General features: G+C 48.4%; 1 protein-coding gene across 2 annotated transcripts in view; it reads left to right on the top strand.

The window, feature by feature from the left end:
• Nucleotides 1-7,103: 7,103 nt before the first annotated feature.
• PKP4 (plakophilin 4) overlaps nt 7,104-12,555 on the top strand; it is a 91,031-nt gene continuing 85,579 nt past the window's right edge. Inside the window, exon 1 of one of the 2 annotated variants that reach the window (XM_068686874.1) lies at nt 7,104-7,252. The gene's annotated coding sequence lies outside the window, so the exon portion shown is untranslated. Of the gene's footprint in view, nt 7,253-7,705; nt 7,855-12,555 lie in introns of those variants that run through there. The other variant, XM_068686876.1, reaches the window with a different exon arrangement.

Here is a 12,555-nt window from a genome sequence, read left to right as displayed (position 1 = left end):
ATCATACAATCTCATTGCCTCCTCATTAAGTAAAACAGTGCAGAACAGAGAGATCAATTTGACCAACATTTAAAGCAAGCAGCCTGTTGGAATGCTCTGTGACACTGTAAGACAGACAAACAAACAAACAAACAAACAAACAAACAAAAACTTAGCTGGCCAGCTTTTTGAATATCCACACTATTTCCCTTTTATTTCTTGGACTATTTTAAGTAATAAATCCAAGATAAAATAAACTTAAGGAACACTTCATGGGACCAGCGGGGAGGGAAGGAGACAACAACAATCCTGTAAGAGGAAGTCAAATTTTTAAAAGTTGACAAGGGACATAGGAAGGGTAGGAAATGAAGTCATGTATGCCTGCCGGGCAGCTTGCAACCAAGCACGCCAGGTGGCATTTTGCAGTGTTGTTTTGTTGTTTAACACGTACAGACCAAGTGCACCAAGTCAGCCAGCTGCAGGCAGCACACCTGTCCATTTCAAAGCTTAATTGAAAGTGGATTATTTAGAAGTGTTAAAAATTAAACCATATGCTTTGATGCATTTAAAGATTTATTGGAAGATGCGAGTTTATCTGTCCCTAATAGGAGCCTGCGCTGCTCTCCATTATTCAGGGCACAAGAGCACAGTACAGGTAGAGTAGAACTGACCTGACTCACAAGGCATGTCTGCTCATTCACTACCCGCGTCGCAAAGCAGGGTGTTTGCAATGTGAACAGCTCACCACTCCACAGCTCTGCCATTCTTCACATGCAACATGTAAATCTGCATTACTCATTTAGCACAACAGAAGTAGAGACACTGCAATAGAAAACTGTCATCATCGTTCCCAGCACTACCACACAGTGTCTTGGCACTGCCTGACACCTTTTTTCTATTAATGAAAAATAAAGTCAAAGCAGCATTTGAAGCACTATAAAGAGACAGAAATTAGCGAAACAAAATATTGCAGTTTTATTATCTCTTAAGACCCATCAGTTTTGGAAACAAGCATTTCAGCCACCCACATGGAACTGATACAGTCTTATTTTTGTCTTTAGCCAGAAAACATTTGAGTCATATGAACAAAGATGTGAAACAGCACAGAGAACTTCAAAGAAAAAGTAACCTTCCTGCTTAGGATTTCTTTCCCTAAGAGCACTAACAAAGTGATGCTCCTTGTCCAAAGTTTAACCTGCCTTCTGAGTGCTAAAACGAAGAAAATAAACCTTTTGTCCTTTTATGCAACTAGAACACTTAACTTTGTGATTAAAAAAAAATATAAAAAATAATCGCCTTGGTAATTTAGCAAGACACACTCCAACAGTTGGCTGCCAGAGCTGGGCGAGGGACAGCACTTCAAATTGAACCTGTATCAAAACACTGAAGTTTTCAATTCCCACCATTTGAAAGATATTTCAAAACAGAGTCATGTTATCCATACAGGTCATTCCAAATCATGCAAAAAAAGAAAAATCTGTTTATTTGCATATAAAAGTCTTGGTGCCATGCACATAGATTTTTTCTTAAAGACTGCTCTGCAAGAGAACAGTCATTCTAGTTTGGATCCAGAAGAGCACATAGCTGCATGTGTAACTTAAACACACCAAAATAAGGGTTTTGTAAAATGTGGATCAGTATTACATGCTCTTGATACTACACAATTACAAGAGCTAGCATACACCAAATGTAGCAGAACAGCGTCTCCTGTAAGTACCATCACATTTAGTAAGACATCAGATATTAAAATAAATCAGTACCAACTAATAGCAGAAGTTCAGCAGGAGACAGCTGAAGTAGCACCAAGTATGCAGAAATTATCAATTCACTCACAAAAAAAATTACTGAAAAATTCTGTCCAAAGTATCTGGAGTACTGTGGTTAATCCACAGCCCCACTGATCATCAGATAAACAACCGATGTGGTTTTGTCTCCAGTGCTGCAACAGGAACAGTTGGAAAGACACCATTTACAGAGTCATGACGGTTTTACTTTCATTAATTACCTAAAGCCCAGATTGTCAGGAAGGAAACAGGAGTCCAATTCTTTGTTTTACAGAACAAAACAGGTGATTTTAAGCTGTCCTCACCTTTTTTTCTTTTTTGTGGAGTATTTTAAGTTTAAGAATTTCCACCTACTCCATTTTCATGCTAGCTTTGTTACTGCTATTTTTAACTTAAGAAAAAAGAAATATGGAAAAGTTCACCGACCCACTGCTGGAGTCTTCCTCCCCACAGCTCTGCTGCAGACCAATCTGTGTAAACATTTCTTAAATGACTTCAGGTAGAAGCCAACTGGCTTAGTTCAAACAGCGAGTGTAAGGGTACAGCAAGAACATATGGTGTTTGATTAAGTCCCACTCCTCCTTAGGCAGAGATACTTTTTCTTGTCGTACACTAACAGAAACCACAGCTCTCTCAGCTGTGATGATTCACACATTTATGGCCATACTCACACGCAGTTCAGCAGCAGCCCTCTCCATGTTTAACAGTCTGCTTCACAAGCCAAGCCGAAGGTGAGGACACAAACAGGGCTAAGAGCCATTGTGGGGAGGAGGGAGAAGACACAGGACCTTACAAGTTAGCGCTGGCACCAGACGGCATCTCCTTACCTCTACCTAGCCTAGCAGATTTTTGCCTGACACTAGGATAGCTCAGGCAAGAGAAGTAGATTTGTCTGCAGCCTAAGAGACAGAGGGACAGATAATCCATGTGATTTAGAAGCCACTGCAGGATATTTTGTCAGAAAGATCGGAAACGCATTGTGCAGTTTCTGCCATTTCTGCTATGCCAAATTTGAAGAGTTATGTGCAGGGAAGCACTTGGCGCACCCTCGCTTTATAGCAATGCATAATGTTGTCAGATATCACACAAACAAACAAACATGTTTTTCAGAAAGGTTCTTATCTACAACCCTGGGAAAAGTAGAGTCCATAAACAAAAATAAATCTTTTTTTGTATGTATATTTTGCTACCCCTTTATTCGTGAGGATCTCTACATTTGCTTGAAATTCTACATCCCTGGATTGACAAAGCAGATTACAGTTTGGTAAATTTCTCAACATTTTTTCCAGGCCACAAATACAGCCTTGTTCTATCTTGACCAGCTTGAGAATCACTGCAGTCAGCATGAACTGCGAAGTATCTTCGCAGGCCTTCACCTGTCCTTGGGCAGACATTGAGAACTCAGCTCTCCAGAGTTGTTTTTTTGTTTTTCCTTTTTCCTTTTTCTTTTTTTTAATAGGTTGCTAGTTTCCACAGAAATTACTTACAAGCTGGGGACATGAAAATGCAGAGAACTGAGGCTGCTAATCATTTCCTTTACCAGACACCTCCCAGCTTCTCCTTGCCCCCCCAGCCGCATCTTCTGTTGGCTGCAGCTGAGCTGCTGCTCCGTCACAAGCAGCCCTGAGTTCCCAGTGCACGTGTGATGAAGCCCGGTCCCCCAGCTCCAGCAGCAAAGCTTACATGAGCACGTCCCTTCACCGGGCACTTCCCTGCTGCCCGCTGCTGCGCGCTGCTCCCCGCAGTGCCATCAGAACCACCCACGGCTGGGCTGCGAGCCGGTCAGTATATCCATACAGGAGTCTTTTGTCTTGCCAAGGAAAGGTTACGTTTCCTAAACCTGAATCAACTCCACAACTGTGTTCATACTGTGGTCCAGCACGCTGGTGTTCCTCACAGCTCACTTTTGCTGAAGGAGATGCCCAGGGCAGAACATCCCGCATCACTGCCAAAGGGCAGGTCCCCGTTCCCTCTGCATATGGCTATGTGCAGATAGTGCAGAGTGGGCAGTAAAGGCAAGAGCAGCGAGCTGGATCAGGAAATTGAAAAAAAAAATCTATGTTGTGGGGACGTTTCTGGGAAAAGTGGATCAATTTTTTGTGCTAGCTCACTGCATAGTTGCACAGTCTTGTCTGCTGGCGCAAGGAAAGCTGGAGAGGCATCGTGACAGGCCAGCACTGTCCCTTTCTGCTGCAGCCAGACTGACAGGGCTGTGCACTGAGCAGCTTGGTGATCATGCTGAGCATCAGGTACGAACATTTGATTCTAGATTCTGCAAAGCCATGAAAGAGGGAAAAAAAAAAGCCAGAAATGCAAATAAACAAACTGGTAGCATCCAGTTTTCCCCATTTTTTAAAATTTATTTTTAAACAGGAAGGGTGAAATCTTTACTGATAGAGCAATAATTTTATATGCCACCATCTGAAACAGTATTTTTGTAAAAATTCGCACTGAAACAGCAGAATGTCACTCCACTTCTTCTTCAGAAATACTTCTTCTATTAGCTGCCACACTTCGGTAACAAAAAAAGCATGGGAACATTTACTGCTTTTTAAACCAAATGAAATTACAGTTTACAAATTACCCAAAGTCAATTGTATCATGATTGACTGAGTTGCTGTGACATCAACACAATGGCTCGCAGTAACTTTTGAAATCAAATTGCAGGTTTTAATGATGGGGGGGAAAAACCCACACATCTAAATGATTTCCCTTGTGAATGCTAAACAGCTGCTCATTTGTTCAGTTAGCCTGCCATGAGCATTACTCTCTCCTCCAGTTATTTTCTTCCAAACCTTTGTAATTTCAGCATCTGTAAGAGATTACAGATAAACAGGTTCCAGAAAAAAAAAATACAAAGACAACACTGTTTTTGTGAGCGATATTATGTTTATAATCCCACATTTCTAAGGAGCAAGCCTTCTGTGTCAACAGTTCCCACTTTTTAACCACAGACACAGTTCCTGTGTGGTTACATCAAATGAGAAAACCTAGGCAATCTTGCAAACAGTGAAACAATCACTAAAATTAAAGATTGTCACAACAGTGCTTCTGCAAGGACTGAACATCTGCAAAATAAAAAAAAAACTCCAAGTTGGATTAAGCTCAGGATAGATTAAATGAAGCAGAAAAACATATTCACGACTTGGAAGACTGAAGGAGCACATAAGCAGCAAAATAACCAGCAAATACCCGTTAACTAAGCAGCATGTCTAAAAAGCTGGAAAACAAGTACAATCCTTTTAAGAGATCAGATTTAAGGCTCAGGAAAAAAAAAAAAAGAAAAAAAAAAAGGAAGATTCAGAAGGAAAAGATGCCATTAGACTCTTTATAAGATTTGCAAACATAATGGAATCAGTGCCTTCCAGATGACGCTAAGAATGAAAAGATATCTTACTTTCAAGTCACATCCTGAAGAAGATGAATAAAGAGAAACAGTACTTGTTTGTTGTTGATCCCAAAATTGATATAAGAGTTTAAGCAAGTATTTGACAAGGCCTTCTATTAGCTAATGGAATAAGAAATCAGAAGAATCAGTACGCTATGCGGCTCTTTGTGTTGGCAAGATGAAACAGGGTGCCTTTCCACAACACATTCTGTCCCTACCGGGCTTGGGACAGTAATAAATGGGTGGGAATTGATGACTTGTGATACACAGCAGTCAAGTTAGATAATGTACTGGCTGCTCTAAGTGCCAGAACAAATAAGAAAAGCTATGACTGTATGACTAATACCAGTTAGAATGAGATTGCTGTTCTTCACCGGTAGTCATTTAATGTATTTGCAAATCTGACAAGACCTCAAGATATTATTTTTTAATTCTCCATACTTCTGTTGTGCCAAAACAAACTGGCTCAAGATGACTTTCTCATTCTTACCATTATTTCGTGCTGCCCCCCATCTTGCCCCAGCTGCAGACTCTCAGCCATGGGGAGGACTCGCAGTGCGCTGGCTCTGCGGGGCGCGTGGAACGGCCTGTTCCGAATAGCGCCGATGGTCGCAGCTGTCCACCTGGAGCCACCCAGAAGCTGAAAGGCCAAGAGATGGCATCGCGCCACCTTTCATAGCCTGCCAGTGGACTGTGCCTTCTGTACTCACAATGATGCTCAGAAACGGCTCGGTTTGCCAGGGGAGGCCAGTAAGCTTCTTTGTTTTCTAAAAGCTGTTATGCGCAGAAGCTAGGCCAACGTAGCAACATCCAAATTATGGGCTAAAACCAGTTTAGACCGATTGGGAGATGATTTAATGAATCCAGCACACCTCTGGTGGAGGCAGCCTTGCGACTAACGCAAGTCATTGCTCTCTCAGGTTCTGTGCTTTCTCCCCTTTATTCTAGGTCCATCTCTTCCGACCTCATTTTGTATTTCCCATTCTCTTGCTCACCCCTCTCCTTTGGCCCTGCCTCTCAGCGCTTGCCTTATTATTGCCTTATTTCCCCCTTGTTATTCTTCGTTTCACTACATTTTGCCTATCGTTCCTTGGGACTCCCCATTCCTAGAAGGAGGTGCCTGCAGTGGCTTGGTCACATTGTATACCCATTTAATGTAACCAGCATAATGACAGCTTTCCGGGCAGCAGGACCTGTGTTCACACAGGCCGCGTGTTCCCGCCTGGCACACGGCCGTGCTGTGGCAGTGCCTGCGGCAGGAGCCCGCACAGACACCGAGCGGCGCTGCAGGGGGTCGGGCACCCCGCACCCCGCCTGGCGCCCCGTGCCGGCAGCTCTCCCCTCAGAGGAGCCCCGGGGACATTCCCGGCCCGGCCTCCCCCCGCAGCGGGCAGGGGCCGGATAACGAAGGGGCAGCCGCGACCCCGCCCCGGGCCCCTGGCACGGTTCCGGATGCTTCGTGCGAGACCCCCACGCGGCGCTCCGCCCGCCCGGCCCCGGCCGTTACAGGGCACCGGCGACCCAGGGGGTCCCGGTGCCCGGTGCTCGGTGCCCGGCCGGCCCCCGCCGCCCCGCTCCCGGCCCTCAGCGGCGCCCCCCGCCCACCCGCAGCCTCTCCCGCCGGCCGCCCCCTCCCCGCGGGCACGGCGGAGGCCATCTTGCGGCGGGGGCGGCGGGCACTTACCGGCACGAGCCCGCGGGGCTGCGCGCCCGCCCCGCCCCGCCCGGAGCGGCCCCGGCCTCCGCGAGCCCCCGCCGGCAGCGCCCGAACCCGGCCCGAGCCCGGCCCGCCCCTCGCTCCCGCGCCCGCCTCACGGCATCGGTAACCACGGCAACCGCCGCTCCCGCCGCCACTGGCGGGCTCACGGCGCGGCGGCAGCCAATGGGGCTCCGCCGTGCGCCGCGCGGAGCCAATGGGCGCGGCGTGACGCGGCCCGGGGGGCGGGGCGAGCCCAGGCGGAGCGGGCGGCGGCGGCGACGCCGGCGCCACCAGCAGCAGCACGGCCCCGCCGCTCCAACGCCGCCATGGGCACCCCGGGGTAGGGCCCGGCAGCGCCGCGCGGGGCCGCCCGCGCCCGACGGCCCCTCCTGCCTCAGCGCGGTGAGCGGGGAACCGGCGGGAGGCCGCGGGGGTGGGGGGAGGGCAGAGCGGGGCAGGTGAGCGCGCACCGGGCCGGGGGGCGCCCGGAGGCGGAGGGGGGGGGGGGGGGGGGGAGGCGGAACCCGGGACCGCGGCGGCCGCCGCGGTCCCGGGTTCCGCCTCCCCCCCCCCCCCCCCCACCCGGCCCGGTTTGGATGCGCAGCCCTCGTCCGCCCCGCAGGGCCGCATCCGCCGGGGCTGGGCTCCTCGCGGACCTTTGCACCCCGCGGCTCGGTGTCCTGGCGCTCGGTGTGAGGCACCGCCCCGGGAGGCGGCCGTCGGCAGGGCGAGGTGTGTCCGGGCCCCGAGGTGACGCCTGAGGCACCACCGGGGGTGGCGGCGCCGTCCCCGTGAGGCGGCGGAGCGGGGGCAGCGCGGCCGCTTCCCGGCTGTGCCCGCGGCCTGCGGGGCGCCGCTGCCGGTGCTGGAGCTGAGGCGGAGCAGCCGCTGGCCCCGGCTGTGGCAGCGCTGCCTTCTCTCGGCTCCCGCCTCGTCAGGCGCTCGGGAGAGGTGCCAGCAGCAGCAGCAGCAGCGGATCCGCAATAAAACGCGGCCGGAGCGAGGTCTGTCAGGCAGCGATCCCCCGCGAGTGGGTGAAAGCCGCCGGGATTCGACCTTGATGCTCCCCGGGATCCTCGGGGGTCCGCTCCAACTCGCGATGCTCCCATCCGCGTTCCTCTTAGGGGCTGGTTGTGTTGCGGACGGCACAACACGCTTCTTGGGGGTTCCTTCTTCTTTAACAGCACTAATGCGGGGTCCTTTAACCACGAGTGGATGAATTCAGTCACACGATGTAAACAAGGAAAGCGTAGTGATAAATTACTCCGTTCTGAGCAGCTTCATTTGTTAGCAAAATATCATGTAGAATAATATCATGTAGAATACCCTTTAAGTTATCGCTGATAATGAGCGCTAGCATGCGCTTTGCAAAAATAATAGTAACCGTAATTAGTAAGCTGTGTCAGGTATTTGGTAGAGGAGATGTGCATGTATTGTGGAGGAAACCTCAGTGGCAGGAACACTCTGCATACTAACAGAACAGGAAACATAAATAAGAACTTGATGTAATTCTGCTTCGCTTCGTGTAGATTATTAACATACACGTATAGCAGGTGGAAGGCTAAAGCCATTCCAAAGGATGGTGCTCTGGGAGTACCATCCAAATTTTGGGTTGGGTTTGGTTTTTGAAACTGTGCTAAAATGAGCAATGTCTGCAAGCGTTTCTCTGATTATTTTTTTTCTTTCATTATTGGCTGCAAGAAAGCACTGACTGGCTCAAAGATCTCAATGAGCAGAACAGAGTTGTTGTAAGCATAAATGACAAAGATTGGGTTTATTACCAGAATGTGGCTGCTGTATTGTGGTGTAGAAGAGTCCCCTAAAAATCAAGCACAGCCGTTGATTCTTGTTTGGAAAAAATTACTTGTGAACCTGCAGTTAGCCGTATTTTGCGTTTCTCTCGTCTCTCGCTTGCTTTCTTAGTGCTTGTAATCCAGCCAGTGGCTACGTTACGATTTCTCTGTATGCGAAGCTGCGCTGCTGTAGCTACTTGCGGAGCAGCTGCCCGGAGCAGTCCCTGCGAGCACTGCGCCAAGGTGGCTGTTGTGAGGCGGGACCCTGCTTTGCCTGGCCGTGTGTTTGCTCCCATTCCTCGAGGGCTGCCCGTTGTGTCCACGTGCTGTGGACGTGCAGAAACGTGGGAACAGTAGCTTCGTTTGCTGGCACTGGATGGGAAGCAGCTTGTAAGAGTTACTGCAGAGAAGTTGTTCTGGTGCCTTGTATAAAAAGCGCACACATCTCCGCAAGTAACTCCTGCTGGTGTGGCTCAAACTTCTGGAAGTTTCACGAATTTTTGGTCTTGTTTCTGGGTTGGTATTTTTCCTCTGGTGAAAATGAGGCATCAACTCATTATGACTTTGATATGCGCTGACCCTCCAGAAGCTCTCTGACCCAATTTAAGGTTTACTACCTGGAGGGGGATTGAGCTAGCACAGCTTCACTTATATGGGAATAGGAAGCCGGACTTGGAACCGGAGGTTTTGCAGGCATGGCTTGCAGGTATTGCTTGCTGCTGTTCCTGACCTGATCCCAAGTACTGCTGACAGCAAGCAGTCCAGGTACCGGCAGAGATGGAGCAGCTCTGTGACCGCAGCTGAGCACAGCGCAGCCACCAGCGGCTCTCTGGGCTCAGGTAGCTCTCCTGGCTCCCGGCTGCCTGTCCTGAGGCCTGATGGACAGTGTAGCTCGCTGGGTAACTGGTGGTGTCCCCTTTATCCCAGCAGAATACCCGCTTACTCTTGTTCACGCAGAGTTTGCAGAGGGAGGGAGGAGGTGGCTGAGGACAGCCAAGAACTGCCTCTGGTGACCTTCCCAGAGCTTTTACCTGCACAGAAGAAAATAGCAGCTTCTTGTCAGTTAAAATCTCTGTAGCTGGCTTCAGTTTCCAGACCTTTGCTCCTTCCTGCTCACTGCCCCTTTCTGTCCTTGGCCTTAGCACCTCGCTCGCCTTCCCTCCAAGGAAGGCAAGAGGCGCGTTGCAGGAAGAAGGAAGGACCGCTTTGGTTTCACAGTCGATTGATGTTTTTTCTGTAATAATGAAGGCCCCAGAACAATCATTACAAGGGGAGGCTGGAGGTGAAAGTTCTTTCCGTGGCATCTCACAGCATTTCGGTAGCTTTCCAAGCCGCCGAAGCGCAGGAGGACGCTCCTCGGGCATGTGCCATGGGTTCAGGCAGGTGACGTGCGGCTCGGGCTTGTCATCCCCGAGGGATCGGCCGCCTGAGTCAGCCCTGGCTTCCTGGAGAGCCCCGTCTGTGCCTCCTCCTGGGAGGCAGGACTGTAGCGAACCAGTTCAGCCAGTTCGCCACCTGCCTTTGCCTTGCCCTCCTTCGGGGAGCGGTAAATAGAGGCGCTTTGGGTAAAGCGGGCTGCGGGGAGCCCGTGGCTGTCCTTAGCTTTGCAGTCCTTGTCATTGCACCCCCTTCTTACAGGCAAATGAAGACAATGCTGCTTTGGGAGAAGTTAGAATGTGAGGGAAAACTCTGTTTTTACCGCTTCAGTACTTTTGAACAGGGTGGCTTTTTAGCAGTTTGTTAGTTTTAAATTGGGCGCACTTCTGATATACGTGTGTTTTCTCCCTGTTATTGCTTTCTTTCCTCCAAACAGAAGAGCAAAATACTCTTTCCTATCAACTCAAATTTCAAAATATTATAGTATAGAAGGGAAAGGAATTGCTGTTTTTCATCAGAATGTCTCCACAGTCATCTCTCATGGATCTTCCTCCCTCCTCCCCATTTTTTTAAGCTTGTATAGCACTAGAAAGTGAGGAGCAGCCAACTTTCTGTATATTGGCTTTTTAAATTGGTGTAACGCTATTCTAGTGCAAAGAATAAAACTACAAGTTATTACTTTTTGAGAATGATTGATCTGTTCTTTATGGAATAATTAAAACTAAATCTTTTCTCCTTCCCCCAGTTAGTGGGGCCCCGTGCTTGTAAAAGACATGCTCTCTAAGTGTCGTAACTGGGAGGTAGTGTGGTTGGTTTTTTTGCGTGAACCCTACATCGAAATTACAGCTAATCTAACGTTCTGATCAGGGTTGTGATTAATTCATTATTAAAGGAAGAAAGAAATCTGTTGTAAATCCTTTGAAGATGTACAAGCTGAAACTTGTTCTCTGCATCACAGCTCAATGGGGGGATTTTTAATGTATTTACTGTTTATGCAACCATGGGGTAGTAATTATGGGCAGTGAACAAAATTTGCCCTGTAGCTATTGGATCTGCAAAGCAAAAGCTTCATAGATACTGTGTAGGTTGTATAATTGGCCAGCCTTTACTGCTTGTTGGATTTGTAAATAGGAGTTCAGAGCACCAGGTCCCCTCTCCCTTAAGAGGGAGATGCATCACAGCTCAGAGTGGGAAAGCTCTGGTGGGATTCACGTGTCCCGAGAGCACTCGTGTCAGCTGGCAGCAGGACAAATTGCCTTGGGTGGCTCAGCAGAGCATCCGTCGGGTCCAGAAGTGTCCAGAGCTTAGCTGCAGCCATCTCCAGAGGCAGTAGGAGCAAGGGGGAGAGTGTCCCGGAGGGCAATGAAGGGGTTGAAGGCAGGAAAGTAGGAACAACTCCTTCAGTGCCAGGTAGGGCAGGTAAGAAGTAGCAGAGATCTGGGGAAACAAGCAAGGAAAGGGAGGAGCTGCACTGTGTGGTGCCCGACATTGCTGTCCTCTCAGGTGATGATCAGACATAAAGACACGGGCAGGGAGCTGCTGGAAAAATTCTGCATTTCTGTTTGCTTCTGAGCACAAAAAAGTTTTTCTCTCTGTACAATCTAAACCAAACTTCATTATGGCACGCGAGTGTCCTGGAAAGCCATAGGCTGCCACCTATGCTATACTTCTTAAAGTATATGTAAAGTTTTTTACTTCTATACTTTTTGAAGTATATGTATAAATGTACTCAAAAGCGTTTGCATTACATGCATTCAAATAGAAATTATCTAATCCACATTTGAACTTGTTTATGTGATTTGCTTGTGCCATCTCTGCTAGAAATGTAATGGGAGCAGGAGACTTTCCAGTTTGTTGATGATTTGTCCTCTTCCTGCCAAAAAAAATAGGTTGCAGCAGAGTGCTTCCTTAGCATTCCTAAAGGAAATCTTCTCAATTCCGAAAACATGGTCAACGTCATCTTGTATTGGCAGTATGTTTTGTTATTGTGTAACAGGAATTGAACAGTCATGTATTTGTGTGTCACGAAGGTAAAACTGATTGGTGAAAACGTTTAATGATCATTTCCCTTCGCCTGTTCCTGTGGAGCAGAGCGTACCAGTGCCTGCTTGTGTGTGGCTGTGCGTGTGGAGACGCAGTGCGTGCACGGCTGGCTCAGCAGGCAGGCACCCCGCTTTCTTCCATCTCTCCTTCAGAAACTTTCAGCGGCTCTTACAACATGAGTGCAGGACATAAATTCCCAGATAATTCTTCTTGGATCTATTTGTGCCTCCAAGGGTAGTGCTGGTATACGCTACTTAGGATGCTGAAATTCAGCACAATATGCTCCCCTAGAATTAACTCTCTAACTTTGTAATGGCAGACTTTTAGTAACTTCACTTAAAAAAAAAATCACCAGTCTCTGAAATAAGTTGAGGTAAATGACTTTCGTGTCATTGTGGCATGCTTAAAAATGAAAGTATTTCATATCGTTCATAAAACGAAGAGCAAGATGCTGTACGTAATGCCAGGTGATTTTTGAGCACTGTTGAACAA

Source organism: Anas acuta, chromosome 6 (assembly GCF_963932015.1).
Source record: "Anas acuta chromosome 6, bAnaAcu1.1, whole genome shotgun sequence".
Lineage (NCBI taxonomy): Eukaryota > Metazoa > Chordata > Aves > Anseriformes > Anatidae > Anas > Anas acuta.
Note: the sequence above shows the minus strand (reverse complement) of the source record. Positions and strands in the feature narration are given on the sequence as shown.